Source organism: Aethalodelphis obliquidens, unplaced genomic scaffold, assembly GCF_003676395.1.
Source record: "Aethalodelphis obliquidens isolate GAN/ISIS:26980383/991018 unplaced genomic scaffold, ASM367639v1 scaffold3, whole genome shotgun sequence".
NCBI classification, from domain to species: domain Eukaryota; kingdom Metazoa; phylum Chordata; class Mammalia; order Artiodactyla; family Delphinidae; genus Aethalodelphis; species Aethalodelphis obliquidens.
This window is the reverse complement of record NW_020837947.1, coordinates 14,508,073-14,523,915: the sequence shown is the minus strand read 5'-3', so window position 1 is coordinate 14,523,915 and position 15,843 is coordinate 14,508,073. Positions and strand designations below refer to the sequence as shown.

Here is a 15,843-nt window from a genome sequence, read left to right as displayed (position 1 = left end):
CTTAAAAGGGCAGCATAGAATTTCTAGGACTTAAAATTTTTCTCCGTATCTCTCACGTCCTATAGATGAGCTTGTTTACTTGGAAATTTCCTTAAAATTCCTTCCCCAAGTTAACTCAACTTGCCTTTCTACCCTGTACGTAGCATGAAAATTTACACGATACCTAGAAAGTATTATTAGACTACACAAAACTTAAAAATTAAAAACACAAAATTCATTTTTTCCCCAGATCATTAATTTTTCTATGAGTGAGATACATAAATGCTCAACCCTGAGATAACCTGCCTGGGGGCGTGGTTTGTGCGGTGTCACAGCTGGGGGTGGGGCTTCTACGATCATGACTTTTTCCGGGTGCTTTTTGTGTACAGTATAATCTTTATTATATTCACTATTTGATGAGTTTAGCACATGCTCAGTTTCTTATGGGAAAGGAAGGTGATCCTTTTTAAGCAGAAGTTAACAAACTTGAGATACTTGGGGGCTTTAAAAAATTGGTTCAGATAATCCTAATGGGATGCTACATGAATGGAAACAGTTGCAAGGGCTGTCTGATTTTTAAGGCAGCTTTAAATAATTGGGTCAATTGCCTTCTGAGTTTTATTACAATGTTGGTATGAAGGATGTGGCAAAATATTGCGTTTTTTCCTGGTAAAAAGAACGTGTGCAGAAAATCTTAAACTCCAAAAGGTTCATAGCAAATAAACATTTCATAATGGAAGAAGTAAAAATTAAAAAGGAGTTTCAACCGTCTTTTTTTTTTTCTCCTCTGCAAGTTATTCTGATGAGGAAGATTTACAATCAATAGTCTTTAAATAACTGGTCAGAATCTTGAAAAGCAATGAAGGCTTTTAAAATTGGCATTCAGGATTAATTGAATAGCAAAGGTTTTTGTAACTTCGGGATTGCTCATTTAAATAATGTAGGAGAGGGACTTCCCTGACGGTTCAGTGGTTAGAACCCCTCGCTGCCAATGCAGGGGGCCTGGGTTCCATCCCTGGTAGGGGAACTAGATCCCCCCATGCTGCAACTAAGAGCCTGAATGCCACAACTAAAGATCCCGCATGCAGCAACTAAGATCCAGCGTAGCCTAAATAAATAAATAAAAATATTTTTTAAATAATATAGGAGAAAGTTATTCTCGGCTGCTTTAGTAGGACTGCCTTACGTGAGAATGTGTTTCAGTTTCACAATTAATAGGAAGGGAGCAGGATTGATGACATTTTTGTAGAACTGCTTAGGAATGAGTTTTCATTTTGTGAAGCACGGAAAGCTGTCACCTAATACTGACCATTATTCTCCCCTCCTCAGACCCTGTGCGCACAACCCCCTGAAGTGAACACAGCAGACCTTCAAGTAGGAGATGGTCGATTATTCACATCACATTCTGTTGCCTTTCCTGAAGTCTTTCCCTCACATCATGTTAGCAGTAGCTTAGTTTAAGAACTAGAAAATAAGTGATTGGACACGATGATGAAAGAGGTATCCCCCCCCACCCCTGTATCAGTGGCATGCCAGCAAAAAAAACAAAAAAACGCCACCTTTTTGAATTAGGAAAATCTCTTTCCTGTTTTCCCTAACTCACACAGTATTGAGACAAATATAGAGTTATCATGAGGAATTAGGGCAACAGTATTCTTTATCTCTAAAGTAAACTGGGAAGAAAGAATCCTCCAATATTCACAAAAGTTCTAGATGATTGATAATGCACTTCTTTATGCAAATCACTTTACAAGATTAAAAAAATCCCCTCCCCCACATGGCTGCTTCTCTCTGCTGTGCAGGCAGACTAGTTATCAAGGGATTTGTGAGACCTGAAATTAATACCCTCACAACTCTGGCCCAGTAACTGCCGTGTACTGAGTGCCCACTCTGAGGTGGCCATTATCATGATTTCCCACAAAAATCCTGCAAAAAGTGGTTTTTGTAACCCCCTTTTTAACATGAAAACTAAGTTTCTCTGTGTTCCACAGCTACTAAGAAGCACAGCTGTGGGCTTCCCTGGTGGCGCAGTGGTTGAGAGTCCGCCTGCCAATGCAGGCGACACGGGTTCGTGCCCCGGTCCGGGAAGATCCCACCTGCCGCGGAGCGGCTGGGCCCATGAGCCATGGCCCCTGAGCCTGTGTGTCCGGAGCCTGTGCTCCGCAACGGGAGAGGCCACAACGGTGAGAGGCCCGCGTACCGCAAAAAAAAAAAAAAAGCACAGCTGTAGAATAGCTTGTAAAGGACCTCTTTCTCGTTGTGTAACGGATGTAACGGATTTGACTTCGTGGTGCCCACAGTTTTACGTGCCTGCCCAGGTGTATAAGCGACCACGGGACGTCACTGTCAAGGCCAGGGCCGACGATGAGCATCACCTGTATGCTCCTGTGTGGGGTTCTGCTTCTCTGAGTTTCAACCCCAGTTACACGTCTCCCCTTGGAGGTTTCGTGGTTGATCAGAATGAGAATAGTTGGTTGGGTGTGTAAGATATAGAGATGGATTTAGAATGTGGAGAATTCCTGGAAAAATTTCAGGGCAACGCTGCAAATCATGGGGGAAAGTTAACCAGTTCCAGATGTCACAGCAAGCAGCCCCAATTTGCGTGGGGAACGGAGAGCATGGGTTATACTAAACCGAAAAAAAGAATCAATGTTATAGCTGTTTACAATATTGCACTTTTTATCTGACAAACATATCTAAGTTTGGATAAAAACATTAACATTTTGTAATCTATAATATGACATGTTCCTTAAAGGTTTTTTTTTTCTTTTAAACCTCTAAAGTAAAAGAAAACAAGTCATACTTTTATCTCTTAATCTCTGAGTATTTGGAAGAGTGAGAAAAGAATGCTGATCTTGCAGCTTTTGGACCCACAAATGGTTGTTGCATTTTGTGGAGCTTGGGAGCAGGGTGTCTGCACGGGAAGCAGGGTTCAGTACAGGACCTTTAACCTCTTGTGATCATGGACCCTTTGGGACTTGGAAGGTGGAGGATTATGAAATTATTCACAGGGAAAATGTATATTCGCCCATACTCATAGATCTCCTGTGCTTGATTTTATAAATTGGCATTGACTGGACATTTATCTGCAGATAAGCATAGTTTAGTAGACGATAACACCGAAAAAGGAAAAGCTTTGACAATTCTCTTCCAAAGTGGAATTTCTGTCCACGAAATGCTTTCAAGTTTTGGTTTCTTTCGACGCTACTGAAGATATAACTATTCATATATTTTCACAGTTATTTGTCTTCATTAATGTTCTGTAGTTTTTTTTAGCCTTGGAAGGGCTTGTTAAGCTGTTCAAAACATTAAACAACTCATAGGTTATTACTGTTACAGATATGCTATAAGTTTTCCTATTATGTAGTACCTAAGGATAGTTTATACTTTTAAAAAGTAAAAATATAGGGGCAGAAAGTATGTACTACCAGCTGTCATTTTTCTTCTCCGTTTCACTTTCCACACTTTTTTCTTTAAGGAGACCTTTCGGGACTTCCCTGGCGGTCCAGTGGTTAAGACTCCGCACTTCCACTGCCTGGGGCCAGGGTTCGATCCCTGGTTGGGGAACTAAGATCCCACAAGCGGCGCAGTGTGACTAAAAAAAGAAAAGAAAAGGAGACCTTTCATTTGTCTTAGAAAAACATAAAGACAAACAAAAAGCTTATTCAAAGTCTTTGATAAAACTTCAGAAGCTGCACCATCGCTTCACCCGTCACTCGCCTTTATCTTTTCTGCATCTATAAAGCTGTATGTCCACCCTAAAGAGGCTCCTTCTGGGGCATATGCAGAAAATTAAGTGAGTGAAAGCACTTCCTATGTCATTTTTAAATCATCTTTTTCTTTTCCAAGTAATGTTTCCAACGTAGTCACACTCACTCACAAAGGCATATGACTAGAATCTCCTCCCAGAAAAAGGGACTAGAAATATTTGGTTTCTATGTTGATGTTTATTTACGAAGCAAGACTTATGATGTTGATGCCACTAACGGTTTTAGTGGAAAACCATGTTGACACAAATCACGTGTCCAGGTAAGACTATGTTTAGGGTGCTGCCGATGAGTGTGGGGATCCTTGCAAGAACTGTAGTATTTTCTTGCCCTTTGAAGTGTCTGCGGGGTGGGGAGAGGACCAGTGACGAGCAGGACTGCATGGAGATGAAGCATTTGCTGGTTCCGCCTCCTAGAGCTTTCCCAGTTGACACATTGACCGACTCCCTTTCCCAACCTTTTGGCCATCTTTGATGCCTGGCGAGAACGTGGAGTTTCTAGGTAAACCGCAGCATCACTGAATATGTGAGCACTGTGTTTGGACTTTATGGGTATCTGAGAAACTTGCAGGATTAATAGCAGCGTTCTGCAAAATGGCTGGATAATTCAAAGCCCCACATGCGGGATAATTATACATTGTATCAGAAAGGCCCACCCTAAACCAGTTATTTTGTGGAAGGTCTTTTTGGATGCCAAGAAAGTGCATCCCCAAATCAGTGATGCTTAGATGATGAAGCTTTTTGATTTTCCTCTTCCTATCCAACTGGACAAATCTAAGGCAGACAGCAATTCCATAGGGAGCTGATGTGTCAGATTAGAGCAGAGGAGGTTTTAAAGTCATTTAAAAGTAAACGTATTAATGAAATGCTTGTAAGTGTGGTTGTGAGTAGATTCTGCTATGCTAAGTCTGAACAGGTGAACACTGGACTATCTTCCCCGAAAGCCGTCTCCACCATTATTATCTGCTTCCTGTCACTCATCTGCTTCTTCCATTCCCAACAGCTGGACCTGCTGGCGTGGTCCGCCCCTCCCTACCACCCCACGTTTTTTTTTTTTTTTTTTGCGCTACGCGGGCCTCTCACTGTTGGTAGCCTCTCCCGTTGCGGAGCACAGGCTCCGGATGCGCAGGCTCAGCGGCCATGGCTCACGGGCCCAGCCGCTCCGCGGCAGGTGGGATCTTCCCGGACCGGGGCTCGAACCCGCGTCCCCTGCATCGGCAGGCGGACTCTCAACCACTGCGCCAGCAGGGAAGCCCCACCCCACATTTTTTGGCTGTTCTTCTTTTTTCTTTTTTTTTTTTTTGATAAGTTGATTATAATTTCATGGATTATAAGCTGTATTGTTACATTTTTACACTGATATTTATTTATTTATCTGTTCTTTTATGCGTTTAACAGCCTCCTTGTTTGCTCACCAAGCTGAGATCTTTGAACTCACTTAGAACCTGCATGCAGACAGCTCATAGAAACACCTTTAAAGAGCTTTCTGCTAACCACAAACTGGAACGTGGGTGGGACGGATGATGGTCTGGGAGTCTCTGCCTTCAGCCGGAACCTGGGAAATGTGGGGTGATTTTGCTGTACTGTGTACAGTTGGGCTGGGAAAGCAGGGAAGGGGAGGAAGGGAGTTCCAGACAGAAAGTAGAGCTCATCTACGTGTGACCTTAACTTGGTCCAAAATCGGGGAAAAGGATCTAGATCTGGGTGCAAATAAACAAGAAGAGAGCAGACAGGGAGCTAACTCAGAATGCCCATTTTCCCCCTTGAAGTGTTTATGCTGGGAGTCGAAGAGGTAAAAACAGGTGTGATATGACTTCACAGAACTTGAAAGAGCACCTAAACTTCATGTATTTGTGGGTTTCTGCAGCGTCTTGTGGTGCTGAAGGTCTAGGAGTGTCTCAAGGCTGCCAGGAGAGCTGAAGGCTGCTCAAGACTGCCCTCTTCTGTTCAAAAACTCCTTCCCGGGTTTGGGCAATGGCTTTATACATGTGAGTGTGATAATGAAAAACTGGACCAACATAAATTGTCTAAAAACAAGGGGACATAAAAAGAAATTATGCAACCAGTATGTCATAGTTGTGAAGACTATTAGATAATTTTTCCAGAAGAAAATACAGATATTAATAGCCGTCATCACTGGACATAGTCTTTATGGATGTTACTTCCAATTTTCTGTATTTTTAAATCTTCTGCAATTCATATAGATCACTGTTGGAATTGGTAAAAAGTAATTAAAAGCAAGTATTTCTGTTCTGAGGAAAACGTGAAGCAAAAAAAAAAAAAAGCCGTTCTAATGGCCTTTGTTTTATTTTTATTCTAGACTGCCAGTTGATGTTTTACCCTCCTAACTAGCCTTTGCTAGTAGCGGAGGGGACCTATGTTACAGGTGAGGGCACTGAGAACAGAAACTTCAAGAGATGTGCCCAAGGGCCCAGTGCTAGTAGGTGGTGCAGTTGAAATTTAAACACCAGTCTGTCTCTAGAACTTCTGGTCTTTAATCTTCTTCCTTTCTACCTGAATTCTGTCTCTTCTTTGAGGGGTAGGGGAAGAGTTTTTCTGTTGTTTAATTCATTGGTAAAAATTTGTTTTATGGTATATAATGTGAGGCAAAGAGCCGCTAAAGTCAGGTAGGGTGAATCGTTACCGTCTCCATTTTTGTTGTTCTCTATATTTTCCTTAGTCATCTGCACTCGTTCATTCTTCTGATTGTTTAAAACAATAACTTCAAACTTAGAGGAAGTAACAAAAATAAAAATGGTACAGGGCACATCATGTACTCTTCACCTAGATTCACTTCTTAACATTTGCCTCATTTGTTTCATTATTTACTCTCTCGCTCTATGTTGGAAAACAAAACAAAATAAAAAACCAATATACAGGTTCCTGTTATGTCTTATGTAGGCATGAGATGTGGAGCTTTCTGAATCATCTGAGGAAAGGTTATGTACATCATGGTCCTTCACTCTTAAATGCTTCAGTGTGTGTTTCCTAAGAATAGAGATATTTCCTTTCATAATCATAGTACCGTTATCAATGTCAGATATTTACATTATCACAATACTTATTTTATAATCTACCATTCTTTTTTCCATCTTGTCAGTTATCTAATAAGGTCCTTCTTAGCATTCTCCCCTTGCACTGCAAGAGCCGTCCTCAGGTCAGGTATTACATCATAATCTGTTTAGCCTCTTAATCTGGAACATCTGTATAACCTTTGTCTTTTAGATATTGGCATGTTCCAAGCATATAGTTCTTTTCCCATTTCTACCACATTCCTTATTTTGTGTTTGTTTTCTCCTAATTGAATTTAGGTTGTGCATTCTTAGCCGCAGATGACATTGTTTCCTTCTCAAGGTATTGTACACAATGTCCATCTGTCCCTCGTAGGTTGATGTTGAGCTGTTCGATTTCACCACCCTTTCGACTATTAGGCATGTAAGTATCCAGCCCAACTCCCCCCCCCCCCCATTTAGCGCCCATTGATTCTTATTTATTTATTTATTTATTTACGGCCGAGTTGGGTCTTCGTGGCTACATGCGGACTTTCTCTAGTTGCGGCGAGTGGGGCTACTCTTCGTTGCAGTGCAGTGGCTTCTCTTGTTGCAGACCACAGGCTCTAGGGCTCGTGGGCTTCAGGAGTTGCGTCACGCGGGCTCAGTAGTTGTGGCGCACAGGCTTAGTTGCTCCGCGGCATGTTGCTCCACGGGATCTTCCCGGACCAGGGATTGAACCCGTGTCCCCTGCATTGGCAGGCGGATTCTTAACCACTGCACCACCAGGGAAGTCCAGCACCCATTGATTCTTGCTTTTATCCAGTCTTTACCTTGACAAAGTGACAAAATGATGGTCAGGTGATCTTACAACATTTTTAAAAATTTTTTTATTGAAGTAGAGTTGATGTACAATGTTATATAAGTTACAGGTGTACTCAGGTGATCTTTTGAATCATTATCTTTGAGTGGGCGTATAGGATATATGTGTTATTTCTTTTTTTAAAGCATGACTGTAACCATGAAAAAAACGCTTTTTACACTGAAATAGAATTTGAATTGCTGTCCACATCAGACATATAGCAATTTTTCTCTTAAGTGTAGGTGTTGACATGTCTAAATAATTTTCCTTGTCATAAGTGGCATTTACAAATTGTAAAGTTACAGTGTTTGGAGAATAAGAATTTTAATGCTTTGAGAGTACATGGAGTTTATTTTTCTTTTACCATTTTGTAAAATGTAGACTTTATTTCTTAGAGCAGTTTTAGGGTCACAGCAAGAAAGAGTGGAAAGTACAGTTCCTATACACTCCCTAACCCCACACATGCCTAGCCTCTCCCACTATCAGCGTCCCACACCAGAGCGGTACATTTGTTGCCATCCATGAGCCTACGCTGACATCGTTATCACTCAAAGTCGGTAGTTTACATTGGTGTGGGTTCGTTTACATTGGTTCACTCTTGGTGGTGTACATTCTGTGGGTTTGAACAAGTGTATAATGACATGTATCTAGAGTATCATGCAGAGTATTTCACCGTCCTAAAAAGTCCTCCCTGCTCTGCCTGTGCATCCCTCCCACCTCCCTACCCCCGTAACACTGATCTTTTTATTGTCTCCACAGTTGTGCGTTTTCCAGAATGCCGTGGAGTTGCAATCGTACAGTATGTAGCCTTTTCAGTTCGGCTTCTTTCACTTAGCCATATGCGCTTGTTAAGGCTCCTCCATGTCTTCACGATTTGCTAGCTTGTCTTTAGTGCTGAATAATATTTTATTGCCTGGATATACCACCATAGTTTATTTATCCATTCACCTATGAAGATTGGTTGCTTCCGAGTTTTTGCAATTGTGAGTAAAGCTGCTATAAACATCCATGTGTGGGTTCTTGTGTGGACATGTTTTCAACTCATACCAAATGTGGGTATGAGTAAATACCAAGAATATTTAGGGAAAAACCAAGGAGCATAATTGCTGGATCAGATGGTAAGAGTGTGTTTGGTTTTGCAAGAAACTGCCCCACTGTCTTCCCAAGTGGCTATACCGTTTTGCATTTCCCACATACAACCATGTTTGAAGTCAGTTTATTCCCCTGTAAACCAGCTGGGGGGACCAGGTGACCTCTGCTTTCCAGCTCTAAGGCTCTATGATTGGAGATGATAGCTTCGTAATGGGAACCCAGTTCTTATTCTAATACTTAGGAAGTTAAAGTACCTACAAACAAACCCACCCAGGCACAGGTGCCTGCCATGCCCTGGGCCACTGATAGGCAATGCGGGTTTTGGATCAACTACTCGATGGAATGTTGTGCGGATAAGAGAGGCAGTACAGGAACGCTGCGGCAGTGAGGTTTGGCCGCCTTTGGCCAGGGAGGTTTGGCTGGTTTCCGGCATCTAGTGTGCTTCGCCTGGAAGAGGGGCCCCTGGGGGTGATGTTCAGGGCCTCCTGGCTTTCCCTTGCAGGCTGACGAGGAGGCTGAGCCCTCTGAGACGTGCGCGACTCTCCCAGGGGCGTCTCCATGCAGCGATGGGGCAGCCGGCAGAGGAAGGCTGGGGCCTCCGGGGCCTCTGTCGGATTGCCCCTGCCGGCCAGCGGCGCGCGCCAGGCCCTGGTGGAGTATCCTCTGCTGTGAGTAGCGTGCGCCCCCAGCGGCGGTTCGCCCCGGGGCCTGGCGGGCCGGATCGCCGGGAGCGCCCCCTGAAGTGTCGGTTAGATGGGTGTGTGGGTTTCCATCCTTCCTCCTTTCCCTTGCATTCATCACCCTGCCGGCACAGGAGCGCGCAGGGTGGGTGGGGGGGTGTTAGGGAGGGACACCACAGGACACCATGCCCAGGGCTGCAGAGCCACCCTCTGGGCTCCATACGGTTCGCTGAGGCCCGTGGAGCATGTGCCCGAACCCTGCGCTCTCCGAGCCAGCACCTCGCCCGGAAACTGAAAAACAGAACCGCAGCTCAAGGGAGGCCCTAGGCTGCACGTCGCTTCTTGCCAGAAAGAGGCACATCGGGAAGACAATGACCTAGAAGGAGGGGCGTGAGGATTGGGATAGAGATTGTGCGGGCTGGGGTCACCTGGGAAGGTCTTTGCCCGGCAGGCGGGCGAGGTAGAAAACGATACAGGCCTCGAAAAATCACAAGGATTTAGCCAAGACCAGAAAGTCGCCCCCCACCCCTCCCCAAGAGCCCAGAGACAGGCGAGCAAAATGGGGGATGCAGAACAGGACGGAGCAGGCCTTGCTACTTGGGCTGCAGCACGCCGAGCGCCTGGCCCAGTCATCGGAAACGAGGCTGAAAAAAAAGGATCTAAGTTTCACTACCTGCGGGTTCCCAGCTGAGTGGGTAGCCACGTGGTCGCACGTGGTTTGAGGCAGGTTACAGACCTCTAAAGTGCAAGTGTGCGATCAAAGTTGGCTTATTTTTATTGGAGTATAGTTGATTTACAATGTTGTGTTAGTTTCAGGTATACAGCAAAGTGAATCAGTTATACATATGCATATATCCGATAAAAAAAATTTTTTTTTAAGTTGGCTTATATGTTAGAATGTAATTTAGACAGCCTTGGCTGCCAGGTTAGTAGTGTAGAAGACACTCCCCTAGATGCTGGAACGCTTAGGGATGTTTGGTAGCTAGCTGCATGGTGTGATCCAAGGGGTATTTTAGGAAACAGGGCCTCTCTGTAAGGTCTGTACAGGTCTAGCTGGTACAGAAGGCAAGTGGAAATCAGGGCTGAGTTGGGTTTGTCCAGCCTTGTGCACAAAGCACAAAGGCGCCATCTGGGCCCGCGGGGGCCTTGCCCAGTCTGGAAGATTGTTCTGACAATAGTAGCTCCTAGGATTACTTAGGTAAAAAGAGACTGCAGACCAGTTGACCAGTTAGGATTTTAAATTTTCCTGTGATCTTAAATACTTTTCTTTTTTAATGGGTTCAGCCGTATAACACTCTAAAGAGAACATCTGGATATTGCTAAGCTATAAGGAACCACCAGTAGTTGTTTTGTGATACCAGTTAGCAGCTGTTCAGCTTTGTGTCCCGAGCTTTGACTGTAAACATTCCAGTCATCCCAGAGTTTTATAAAAGGTGTTTCAAATTGAAACACAGATTTAGGAGCCTGGAGGGGAAACGGGGGAAATGGTGTGTTACACATACTTTCTCCTACTATGTTAGCAAAATGTCTCTGCATTTTCTAATGGTTTCTAGAGAGGTTAGTTAATGAGTGTTTTTACCTCCTGCTTGCTGGCAGGAAATTTAATTTTTATATGTGTGCATTACTAGTAAATTTATAGTAGAATAGAGTTTACTTTTGGGCTTTGACTTTTTCCTCTAGTGTATTTCCAATGATATCATCCATCTTTAAAAAAAAGAAGGTCACATCTCTTGTGTTGCATTAGAAGTGTTTGCAGAAAGTTCTCTGAAGAGTATGCTTTTATAATTGGGAAAATCTGTAAAGTAGTTCATCGAAATGCACTTAACTTCAAGAAACCCTTAGACTTAACTGTATAAACTGGATTATAATAGGAACAAATGGAAACTTACAGCATATTTTTTTTCACACACACTGTATTTTATTTTTACAAGAGATAAATAAACAGCATATTCTTATTTCAGAAGATTATACATACTTTTAAATAAATAATGGGGAGAGAGTGTTCCCAGAAGGAAAGGAATGTCAGGGTTGGATACTCTGAACAGTCTATCACATATGTCTGAATTTTTCTTTCTCTTGGGATATTTGCCTCAGTATTTAATGTGGGTTGTAATTTTTCCTTTATTTTTTAAAAATAAATTTATTTAGTTTTGGCTGCGTTGGGTCTTTTTTTAAAATTAATTAATTTAATTTTGGCTGCATTGGGTCTTCGTTGCTGGGCAGGGGCTTTCTCTTGTTGTGGCGAGCGGGGCTACTCTTCTTTGCAGTGCGCGGGCTTCTCATTGCAGTGGCTTTTCATGTGGCGGAGCACGGGCTCTAGCCGCGCAGGTTTCAGTAGTTGTGGCACGCAGGCTCAGTAGTTGTGGTGCAAGGGCTTAGTTGCTCCGCGGCATGTGGGGTCTTCCGGGACCAGGGATCGAACCCATGTCCCCTGCATTGGTAGGCGGATTCTTAACCACTGCACCACCAGGGAAGTCCTCCTTTATTGTTTATAAAGTCTAAAGTTGGTCACAAATGTGTATTTCAAAGTGATTTTTTTTTTATCACCTGGGGAGCTTTTCCCCCCAAATTTATTTATGAAAAATTTTAAGATATGAAAAAGTTGAAAGAAAAGTGAATATTAGACATGTATATTTATCTAGATTGTATAATTAATGTTTTACCATAATTGCCTTCTCACATATCTCTTCAACTATCCATCCTTGTATCTGTTCATGAGTCCGTCTTACTTCTCTTTTATGCATTTCAAAGTAAGCTGCAGGCATCAGTATGCTTCACCGCTAAACACTTCACCATGCATGTTATTAACTAGAGTTCAGTGTTTGGTTCTCAAATTGATTTTTTTAAAAAAGGAAAGGAAAAATTTCCCTTTAAGAAGCATACTTGAAAGTAATCAAGTTGGTTTTTCTTCAAACCTTCTTTATCTAAAATGTTCAGTTTGGGGGGCTTCCCTGGTGGCGCAGTGGTTAAGAATCTGCCTGCCAGTGTGGGAGACGTAGGTTCTAACCTTAGTCTGGGAAGAGCCCACATGCCGCGGAGCAACTAAAGCCTGTGCACCACAACTACTCAGCCTGCGCTCTAGAGTCGGCAAGCCACAACTACTGAAGCCCGTGTGCCACAACTACTGAATCCCATGCTCCTAGAGCCTGTGCTCCGCAACAAGAGAAGCCACTGCAATGAGAAGCCCGTGTACTGCGACGAAGAGTAGCCCCCACTCACCGCAACTAGAGAAAGGCCACGGGCAGCAACGAAGACCCAACGCAGCCAAAAATAAATAAATTAATAAATGAATTTTTTTTAAAAATGTTCAGTTTGGGGAGTTCCCTGGTTGCCTAGTGGTTAGGAGTCCGAGCTTTCACTGGCGTGGCCTGGGTTCAATCCCTGGTCGGGGAACTGAGATCCCGCAAGCCTTGTGACGAGGCCAAAAAAGTATATAAATGTTCAGTTCGGTTTTATTATTATTATTTTTTAATGCTACCTTAGATGCTGATATCAGTTAGAAAAAAATGAAAATTGGCTGAAACTCCCAAAACTCCTACAGAGACAGCTACGCACTGTCACCAAAGCCGAGGCCCCGCCCAGCCCTGTAAGTACGTGGGTAGCGTTAGAGCGCCTCCTCAGTATCCTTCCTTCCTCTCTGCAGAAGAGGAGGTCCAGATGGTCACAGGTTTTATCTGTGATTATCCATAAATCTGGTAACGTTAGAAAAGAAAAAGGAAGGGGCAAAGGACTTTAGGTTGATTTCTAGCACAGTACAAGGCATGTTCAAACAGGGCTCTGCACGCGGGCTCTGGTCTTCACTTGGGTGGTACTTTGGACAGCTTTTCAGTGAACTTTCTAGGCTTCGCTTTCAAAATGAAACCCAATAAATAGTAAAATGGAAATTTGTAGACATAGGTTTGTAATATTTCACATAAAGTATAAAATTATTTTCTTGGAGGAATTTATGGATTTGGATATGCACATGGTTTCTGTATTTCCACATTGTTCTGTATTTCAAATACTTATTGCCACGTTCTAAGCACTGGTATTGGAACTGGTTATAATTATTAAGCTTCATTTTGTGCAGCAGGCATTAAGTATGTTGTTCCAACATTATTGGGACCTTTTTGTGCGTCAGTTTTAATTGACCTTTTTGTTTATTACAGAAAGCAATACTAAATAGAAAATGAAAAAATTCAGATAAGCAAAACTAAACTATATCACATTCCCATCCTCCAGAAGTCGTATGTGAGGGGTGTGTGTGTGAGAGAGAGAGAGAGAGAGACAGTGATGCTCTGCATTTTTAAGGCTGAACGGCTGTTTGCTGGAGCCTAGAGAGAGAGGGAGAGAGAGAGAGAGTTTTTAAACCAAAATGAGGTCATAGTACATACACTGTTTGGTAACCTGCTTTTCTTCAGTCAAAATTTCTACCCTTTCATTTTGGTAAGAATTCATCTCCTCTAATCTGACATTGAGTATCCCAAGTAGACCCAAAAATGTCATTAAGCTGCCTTGCCCTAACAAATACCAACCCAGGACCGTGCCTGGTGTCTCTGGTTGTTATGTTTCTTAAATTTTTAAATTTAGCACAGAATCCCACCCTTTATTAAATAACATTGACTTGCTTCTTTAACCCCCAAGTTTTAAAATTCAAACCTAAATTATAAAACAGAAACTAACACACCATTGTAAAGCAATTAGACTGCAATAAACATGTTAAAAAAAAACACACAAAAAATTCAAACCCGGGCTTCCCTGGTGGCGCAGTGGTTGAGAGTCCGCCTGCTGATGCAGGGGACACAGGTTCGTGCCCCGGTCTGGGAAGATCCCACATGCCGCGGAGCGGCTGGGCCCGTGAGCCGTGGCCACTGAGCCTGCACGTCTGGAGCCTGTGCTCCGCAACGGGAGAGGCCCGCATACCGCAAAAAAAAAAACAGAAAAAAAATTCAAACCTAAAGAAAAATACAGTGAACACCCATATACACTTGACTTTATTCACCATTCACTGATACTTTACCACATTTTCTTTCTCCTCTAGCCGTACCCCGTCATTCTCTCCCCTTAAACTTTTTGAAAGTTACTTGCAGACAATCCATTTGTATTTATGTTTGATTTTTGTCCTTTGCGACATTTATATTTCAGGCCAGGCTTCCATGTGGGCTGTTGTCTGACTGTTTCCACACGATTCAATTCTGTTAAACATTTTTGTCAGGAGTACTGTGTAGCTGACTTATTGGCCTTCTCAGTGCCTCACATCATGAAGCATGATGACAGTTTTGTCCCATTATTGGAGATGTTAATTCTGATCGCTTGGTTAAGGTGGTGCCTGGCAGGTTTCTGCATTATAAAGGGAGTTGTTGCTTTTGAAACGAAGTAATCTGTGTGTTGATACTCTAAAACTGTAAGTGTGCTGGAAACCTTTCATCCCAAAGTTTTAGCATCTCTTGATTCTTGACTGAATGAGTTATTAGAATGGTGTTATTAGTAAACGTGGTTTTTCTAAGTCTACTGATGAACAGCCAACTAGGCTTTACCAAATAAGGCAACCGCTTAAGCTACAGCCAATTTCCTTGCTTTGCTTCCAAGTCTCATCTATTAAAAACTTTCCCCCTAATTCCTGTCTTTTTAAAATGTGTTTCTGAATAGCTGATTTTAATAGTGATATGACTAGTTCCAAATGCCTTCAGTCAGGCCCACATTCAAAAGAGTAACCTCATTGGCCATGAAACAGTGTTGCATTTATTTTATATAATGAGAAATTATTTTTATTTTTCTAAGCAATTGAAAAAGTTCAGTTCAGTTGACCCTACAGTTGAAGCGAATTAAAACATGGCTTTCTCCTCTCCAAATTAACTGCAAGCGAAAATCCACTTATATTATTTCCTTTAAGTTAATTGTTTGATGAATGATACAAATACGTGTTTAGAGACAGTGATGCTCTGCGTTTTCAAGGCTGAACGGCTGTTTGCTGTGGCCTAGGAAGAGCCTGGACAACTGTCTATAAAAGAACCGTTTTTCTTAACTCTCGTCCTTAATAAATATGAATCTTGATGTGGTAGAATTCTAAATTCTAAAGAAATAGCCCTACGGATCAAAGTGCAAGTTATATCTAAATTCATTGATTGGCGTTTTCTCATAAGGAAGTATCCCCTACTCCTCACTTAATTTTTTGGTATCACTCTTTTATAATTGAAGTATAGTCGATTTACAATGTTGTATTTGTAGTGTCACTCTTGGTTCATAGATTCTATTTTTAGTCAATGTATTATAACCTATCATTGTTATTTTTTTACGCTTCAATGTTTGGCCAGCAGGAGCCCTTTCAAGCTGGCTCCTGTGTCCTTTGGATATGCCCCCCCACACACACACACAAGCTTTTGAGCACCCCCTTTTGTCGCAATAAAATGTTCCTTGTACTTTCCCTGACCTAGTCCAGAATTTCCCCAAGGAGCTCTGGTCGCCTTTGGGGACTTGTTGAAGAGGCCAGGTAGT

General features: G+C 42.5%; 1 protein-coding gene across 2 annotated transcripts in view; it reads left to right on the top strand.

The window, feature by feature from the left end:
- The window catches only part of AKAP12 (A-kinase anchoring protein 12), a 102,194-nt gene that overhangs the window by 78,091 nt on the left and 8,260 nt on the right, over positions 1-15,843 (top strand). The window lies entirely within an intron of this gene.